Consider the following 8,941-nt stretch of genomic DNA (forward strand, 5'->3'; position numbering starts at 1 on the left):
TGATTGCAATACAATGCTGCGGAAGAAAGAAAATGGTATGCCGCCCTAAAATGGAGAACTGTAGTATCTGCATAATATTGGAAATTGAGATACGCTACCTGTTGTGCTCATGAAACACCAATACACAAGTTACAGAAATTTCAGAATGGTTCTTCAATGGTTTCCAGGAGTATTTATGGGGTCCCATTTGCAGTATCTGGAAACTCAGATCCTAAACTCTCCCATTATCAAACACACCAAATAGCAGCCATCAAACATCGGTAGTTTTTGTTTTATTCAAGGTTAAAGTTTCCCCAAATCATGTGTCTGGCAACGATATAGGCCAGGAAACCAGCGGGTCGTGGTTAAAGTTTCAAGGGCCGCGGCTCATACAGCATTATGCCGAGAGCACCGAAAGATAGATCTATTTTCTGTGGGCTTGTTTATATGCTTGTTTTTGACCAATCTGATGTGTCTCAATTTGTTAACAAGACCTTTACAGAAACCAATTCCTTTTATGGAGATGTACTACGTATATACCTCAGTGATACTTCTTTTCATTCAAAAATGGAAACCTTTGTGTGGGTAAAAATTCCACCATTCATGAAATTATGTTTCTTTCTTGGCCTGCCCTTAATTGACTTTTAGGTAATCAGGATCTACATGTAAAATTTAAGAGCAATACAATGACAATCTTTATTTTCGTCCTTTCAATAGATATATTTTTAAATTCATACTTAGAAAAATCAATAAACCTTGGCATGCAAACTGATATTGTCGAGTGCAAGCAATATATTTGTTGAAATATCCCGGTAACAAATACCAACATATTGGAAGCTGTAATTCCGCTGTTTGTGTCAGGATTTAGGGACTTTATTTCATTTTCCCGAGGTTAAGATACAAATAAGAAAAATGAACCTATTCACTGAGACTCTTAAGCCATGGATAATTTTAGAATCCCCTTAGTAATAATATAAATGTGTGTATATGTATACATATACAAGTCTATCACATTACCGTGATTCATATACATATATCGAACTACAAATGTCCTTTAATATCTAATTCGCTCTACCTCGGAATTAATATATTTTCATATATATTTAACCGAGGGGGAATTTATTAAGCGATAAACGAATTGGCGATCGACAGGCGCGAACTATCGACCTCTCAATTCCCAGACCACCACTGCCAGTCCTGGAATTGAGAAGTCGATGGTTCGCGCCTGTCGATCGCCAATTCTATTATCGCATAATAAATTCCCCCTCGGTTAAACATATATGAAAACATATTAATTCCGAGGTAGAGCGAATTAGATATTAAAGGACATTTGTAGTTCGATATATGTATATATACGTATACATATTTATAGTATTTATATAGTATATATATATATATTACCTATATAGGTATATGTAAAGGCATAAGCCACGTAGGAAAGCGAAGCAAAGGAGTGCTGCGAGGCCTTTCGACTCAATGTCCTTTGCATAACTTTTGCCTTTATTTATATATTGATATATTCATCACGTTCCAAATTTTTTTGAATTAGTTTATATATATATAGATATATCTGTTATATATATATAAATATATAATATTAATAATATAATAAGGTATATCTATATATATATATATATATATATATATATTATATATATATATATATATATACGCAACCACAGGATAACAGCAGGAAGGCAGGAAAGCCACTAATCATTATGCGAAATTTCAATTACACGAAAACTCGAAATAAAATCGCCAATATGTGTAGATGTTAACCATAACTAAGACTTTCTTAGAACCAGAAAGCATTAATGGATGCTCAACTGAATGGAAAGTATATATATATAGAAAGCCCCTTCATATACATGATAAAACTAAACTTAAAACAAGGCGTGATTCGACATCCAGCTTATTCTTGTTTCACCAACGAAAATTAGAACGTTTCGCCAAAATAGATCGTTTTGCCATTTTTCATTCATCTACCGAATGTGACTTGCGGGTCTTTTAGGTCTCAGCATTTCTCAAAGACGGTGTTCATGTTAGAATTATATAAGCAATTTGCAGAGAGAGAGAGAGAGAGAGAGAGAGAGAGAGAGAGAGAGAGAGAGAGAGAGAGAGAGAGAGAGAGAGAGAGAGAGGCGTTTCTTAACTTTGTTATTAGGGAATCTACTGTTGCTGAGAGATATCATATAAAGAATGAGAGAGAATGATATATATAAATATATATATATATATATATATATATATATATATATATATATATATATAGATATAAAATATAATAATATAATATGATATATTATATATATATCATAAAATATAATATATATATATATATTTCGAATTAGACTAAATATTTTAGTCTCAACTTTCCAGCAAAGTCAGCCTAAGCAGCTTCCAGTCTTCCGCGCTTTATTTCCAGAAGAGGAAGAATCGATTTCGATCGGTCCTGTTTCTGGAAGAATGCTGGAACTAAAACTTCTCCTAAATTATTGGGCTTTTGCAGCCTTGGCTGATACCCTTCGGTACCATTTGCCCACTCGAACCAACTGAACCTTGCAACCTGAGGGGGCATTTTCCAACGCGAATAGAATAGTGCGTAACAGTCAGAGGGAGAGAGAGAGAGAGAGAGAGGGGCGTTCCTTACCTTCCTTTAATATTGTTAGGGAAACTATTGTTGCTTAGAAATATCATATAAAGAAAATGAGAGAGAGAGAGAGAGAGAGAGAGAGAGAGAGAGAGAGAGAGAGAGAGGGATTCTTAACATGAATATTATTAGGGAATATACTGTTTCTCTGAGCTAAAACAGTGGTAAAAACATAAGGTAGAACGTAGAGAAAATGGTGGTAAAACAGAGGGACAACCTTGTGAAAACGCTGGTAAACAGAGGTAGAAACGTTGAGAAAACGCTGGTAAAACAGAGCGAAAGTTGGAAAAACGGTGGTAAAACGTTAAACAGAGGTAGAAACGTTGAGTAAAACAGAGGGAGAAACGTTGAGAAAAGGTGGTATAACAGAAGGGAAAACGTTGAGAAAACGGTAGTAAAACAGAGAGAGAAACGGAGAGTTATGCAATCAGGTACTGTTATGCAAATATTGTTATGTAGATACGTCATTTTATGCAAACATTGTTGTTTAAAACATACTATTAAATATTGCTATGCAAATACGTATTATTATGCAAATACGTCCTGTTATGCAAATTGATATGCAAATACAACGGTTATGCAAATATGGAGGTTACTTTTATGCAAATACGTATGAAGCATTCATAATTATCGTCCTCATTATTGCGAGGGCTTCTAAAAAACTTCATATTTTTTATTTTATGAAAATAGCAAAACGCACAATGAATGGATGCTCATGTTCTCCTTTGATATGATAAATTTGATAAATATAACCTTATTTTAATTATTTATATTTTTATCTATTCTTTTACTCATTTTTAAACTGATTTTCTGATATCCGATCTCTTATTTCAGTACTTCCTGTTATCTTCTTTGGAAGCTTGAATTTCAAGTCACAGAGCCTCTTCCTTGGAGGGAATTGCGGTGGAAGAGCTGCTTCTTTGGAGACGCTGAAAATCTGAAGGTGCCGGGAGAGCCTCTTCCTTGGAGGGAGTTGCTTGGGAACAGTTCCTTCCTTGAAGACGCTGAAGATCGATCCTGCCCCAAGTGGCAGATACAAATTTCAAGCTAAGGTGAAAGCGAAAGTTTAGACACGCAACTATGACATACAGTTGGAATTTAAATTGTTTTCCTGTGGACCCGAAGGTTATTATTACTAAATTAAACGCAGCGCTAACGACAGGCCTGGAAGGACTTGCCACGTTTGCTGCCTCTAGAGGACTTGCCACATTTGTTACCCCTGGAGGACTTGGCACCTATGTTGCCGCCAGTGCCGCTGTTACTGCTGCTGCCATTGGACTTTTATCCGAACCCGAATCTGCACGAAGTACAGAACCTCTCAAACGGCACGGTAATAACGATGACTACCATGCCCAGGCCGAAACTCGGGCCCTGGAAGGTCTTGTCGGAGTCATCCACGACGAGGTGAAGTACCAGCGTGAAAAAATCGAAGAATATGAAGGACGAGCGATGAGACAGTTGGAAGAGAACGTACGACTGCAAGAGAGGCTGAAGAGACTCGAGGAAGAAAACAGCCTCTTGCGCCAGAGGACAGCGCCTAAGGAGGAAGACGACGACAAACGCATTCAAACTCTCGAAGCAGAAGTCCTCCACAAGGGAAAGGAATTGTCAGACGCCCAACGGAGGATATCACTTCTTGAGGAGGAGCTGCAGAGAGAGAAAGAGTCGAGAGAAAAGTGTCAGACGACTCATTTACAACATTTGCAGCATGCTGAGAGGCTAACCATGGACATTCAACGCAAGGACCTCCAAATACAGTACCTGAAGAAGAAACTCAACGAAAAAACATTCCTGCTTGAGGGCACCTGTAGGAGAAAGCATGAGGAACGAAAGGGTAACCCTGCAGGAAATAAACAAGATTTCAAGGATACCCGTAGCATCATGAGGGACAGAAATTGCCTGGAAGGAGCAAGAAATCAAGACTCGCAGAGGGAGAAGAGAGTAGAACTGATAAGTAAGATTGACCAGTTTTTAGTGGAGATAGAAACTCTTAGGCATCGGAACGAAAGACTTGGTCAGAAGCAATTTCCTGGCCAGCTGAGCCATGAGACGCTTCAAAGAGAACTTCAAACTCCCAGACCAACAGAGAGGATGCCTGAGCACAGAAGAGAGAGTAGGAAAGCAGGAAAAAAAGAGGTGGAAAAGAAGAAAGGCCAGGAAGAGAACGAAGAGGACAATTTCGATGAGTTCTCAAGAAGAGAAGAAAGTGAGTCCCAGATTATGGGTCAATGGGCTTTGAGCCTGGCCCATGAGACAATAGCAAGAGGATATCCAAAACGCCTTGAGATGATTTCAGATTCCCTGAGTATGGGAACTTTGTCTTTAAGCAAGGTGATTATCGGTCTTGAGAAAAAGTTTGAATATAATATTCGAAGAGCACAGGAGGCATGCGAAAATTTGTTGGGTGTTAAGAAAAGCTTTGACAGTCTCTTCAGAAACGTCAAAGAGTTGCTGGACCAAATGAAGAAAGTTGCACGGCAGAGGATGATGAGAAAAGAAAAGGCATCAGTGGAGCAACTTACATTAGACAAATGCACGCCAGCTTCCAGAACAACTACGACTTTGGCGCCGGAGATCATGGGAGTGACCCTGTGGGATTGTCAAGAGGAATTCCAGCGTTTGGAGAACCTTACTGAAAGGGAGCGAAATCTCGCACAAAAATTAAGAAAAATAGGGATTCCGTTGGTTGCCTTGAATAATGTCCCTTTTACAGCGGACAACAAAATTGGAAGAGGTGCATTTGGAGAATGCTTTCGATTCCATTTCACCGATATGGTAAAGCCAGTTGTAATTAAGGTACACCGCCAATTTTTCCCTAGCCTGTTCTTCAGTACCGTACTGATGGAGGCAGCTGTTTTACACAAACTGAAGGACATTGAAGGCACACCGACATTATATGCAGTGTGCCCCATAGAACCGTATGCTATAATCATGGCAGATGGTGGTACAATCACATTTTATGACTGGTTACCAAAAATGGCCAACAAGCCAATGGAAGTATTAACCACGTTTAAGAAAATTTGCGAGATCCTCGTACAAATTCATGAAGCAAAAGTAGCACATCTTGACCTGCATGACAAAAACGTTGTTATAAATGAAGAGACCAATGAGCCAACGATCGTGGACTTTGGTTTAGCAAAAATATATCATAGTGATAAACCATCTCCAAGGCGAGATCAAAGTAACCTACATGATGATATAATGGAGCTAGCGAATTTCCTAATGTACATGACAGAAAAAATTCATTTCAAGGAATATATCAAAAGCCTTCTGAAACAGTTAGCTAAGAACTGCGCTGTTTATAATCTTTCCGCTCAAGACGTCGTCAACAATCTAACAGAACTTATGGATTTCCTTGGAAGGGAACAGAAGTTTAAGAACAAGGAGGACTTCCAAGCGGACATGATGAGAACGGCATAAACTGTGGATATAGGCTGAATCCCTCTGCCCAAGACCCAAGACAAAGCATGGAAGGCAGCTGGTGGGGCTGCTGGAAGTCCTTTGTATAGCGGGCAGAAGAAGGAAGGATGGAAGGATGGGTGGGCTCCCATAAGGGGAATTCCACTCTGGGCCCAAGAACGGAGGAGGAAGGCCAGTGGTGGGGCTGCGGGAAGTCCATTGTTCCTTGTGGGAAGGAAGGAAGGAGAATAGGATGGGCGCTATTAGGTGAATCATCTGCCCAAGACGGAGGAATGGAAGGGAGCTGGGTGGGGTGCTGGAAAGCCTTTGGTTCCTAGTGAAGAGGAAGGAGATGAGGATGGGGTTGGCTCATCGGGTGAAATCACTCTGCCCAAGACGGAGGAATGGAAGGAGCTGGTGGGGCTGCTGGAAGTCATTTCTTGGGAGAGGAAGAGAAGATGGGCGCTCATAGGGTGAATCACTTGCCAAGACGGAGGATGGAAGGCAGCTGGTGGGGCTGCTGGAAGTCCTTTGTCCTAGTGCAGAGGAAGGAGATGAGATGGGTGCTCATAGGGTGAATCACTCTGCCCAAGACGGAGGATGGAAGGCAGCCTTTGTCCGGGTGCTATGCTGGAAGCCCAAGTCTTGTCTGTGGAGAGAAAGGAGAATAGATGGGCGCTCATAGGGTGATCACTCTGCCCAAGAGGGGAGGATGGAAGGCAGCTGGTGGGGCTGCTGGAAGTCCTTTGTCCTTGTGCAAAGGAAGGAGATGAGATGGGAGCTCATAGGGTGAATCTCTCTGCCCAAGACGGAGGATGGAAGGCAGCTGGTGGGGCTGCTGGAAGTCCTTTGTCCTTGTGCAGAGGAAGGAGATGAGATGGGTGCTCATAGGGTGAATCACTCTGCCCAAGACAGAGGATGGCAGGCAGCTGGTGGGGGCTGCTGGAAGTCCTTTGTCATAGTGCAGAGGAAGAAGGATGAGATGGGTGCTCTAGGGATGAATCACTCTTGCCCAAGACGGAGGATGGGGAAGGCAGCTGGTGTGGCTGCTTGAAGCCTTTGTCCTTGCGGAGACGGAAAGTAGATGAGATGGGTGATCATAGGGTGAATACTGTTGAAGACGGAGGAGAAGGGCAGCTGCGTGTGGGCTGCCTGGAAGTCCATTGTCCTAGTGCAGAGGAAGAAGATGAGATGGGTTGCTACATAGGGTGAAATAATCATCTCTGGCTGACGACGGAGGATGGAAGGCAGCCTGGTGGGGTCTGCTGGAAGTCCTTTGTCCGTGCGGAGAGGAAGTAGAGAGACGGGTGCTCATAGGCGTGAATCACTGTTGAAGACGGAGGATGAAGGCAGCGGTGGGCGCTGAAGTCCTTTTCTATTTGTCCGAGGATTAAGAAGATGGAGATGGTAGGCCAATAGGCTGAACCACTTTCCCAAGAACGGAGATGGAAGGCAGCCTGGGTGGGCTGCTTAAGTCCTGCCTTGCGGAGACGGAAGTAGGGATGAAGAGGGTGATTTATAGTGTGAATCACTGTTGAAGCTGAGGAAAGGCCAAGCTTGGGTGCTGAAGTCCATTGGTCCAGTAGAGGAAAGTGAGATGGGTGCTCATAGGGTAATCACTCTGTCTGAAGACGGCAGGAGAAGCAAGCTGGTGGCTGGAATCCTTCCTTGCGGAGAGAAAAGAGAAAGAGAAGCGTACTCTAGGGTGAATCACTTTGAAAACGGAGGATGGAAGGCAGCTGGTGGGGCTGCTGGAAGTCCTTTGTCCTTGCGGAGAGGAAGTAGATGAGGGGTGGGCATAGTGATTCACTGGTTGGGGAAGAACCGAGGGAATGATGAGGACTGGGTGAACTGCAGGAAGTCCAATTGTCCTTGTGCAAGAGGAAGTAGATGAGATGGGAGCTCCAGGGTGAAATTCACTCTGCCCAAGACGGAGGGATGGAAGGCAGCTGGTGGGGCTGCTGGAAGTCCATTGTCCTTGTGCAGAGGAAGTAGATGAGATGGGAGCTCATAGGGTGAATCACTCTGCCCAAGACGGAGGATGGAAGGCAGCTGGTGGGGCTGCTGGAAAGTCCAATTTGTCCTTTGTTGTGAGAGGAAGTAGATGAGATGGGAGTATAGGGTGAATTTCACTGACCAAGGACGGTGGAATGGAAGGCAGCTGGTGGGGCTGCTGGAAGTACCTGTCCTTGTGGAAGAGGAAGGTAGGATGGAAGATGGGAGCTATAGGGTGAATTCAACTCTGATGGGGAAGAAGGGGAATGGAAGGCAGCGGTGCTGGTTGGAAGTCCTTTGTCCTTGCGGAGAGGAAGTAGATGAGATGGGTGCTCATAGGGTGAATCACTGTTGAAGACGGAAGATGGAAGGCAGCTGGTGGGGCTGCTGGAAGTCCTTTGTCCTTGTGCAGAGGAAGTAGATGAGATGGGAGCTCATAGGGTGAATCACATGGCCTAGACGGAGGATGGAAGGCAGCTGGTGTGGCCAATATTGAAGGGTAAACCAATTCAGCATCTGGATTTGTGGCGGGTTTTAATTGCAATTATCACTGGGTAAAAGATTGGTCTCAACACAAACAAACATTCTCTCTCTTTCTTCTCTCTCTGTCGCTGTGGGATTTATATTTAAGTTCCATAGTCATTGATATGAAAGAGGTAGGATGAGTATTGTCATAAGATTTTGCATAAATAATCACTGTGATTAAAACGATATCTTGAAAAGGCCTCCTCTAAGAGTCGCTAAATAAGGTCGAGAAAGAAAATGGAAAGAGGTAAAATCCGATTGTAACTCTTCCCTTGCAAGGAAAGAGTCATTAAGAACTTTCCTTCCCCGAAGAGGAAGCTATATTATATTGCTCTCCTCTCTGTCGCACAGAAACTTAAGTCGCAGATCCAATCTGCTCTATTAATCCAGAAA

This window comes from Macrobrachium nipponense, chromosome 36 (genome assembly GCF_015104395.2).
Source record: "Macrobrachium nipponense isolate FS-2020 chromosome 36, ASM1510439v2, whole genome shotgun sequence".
Classification (NCBI taxonomy): Eukaryota; Metazoa; Arthropoda; class Malacostraca; order Decapoda; family Palaemonidae; genus Macrobrachium; species Macrobrachium nipponense.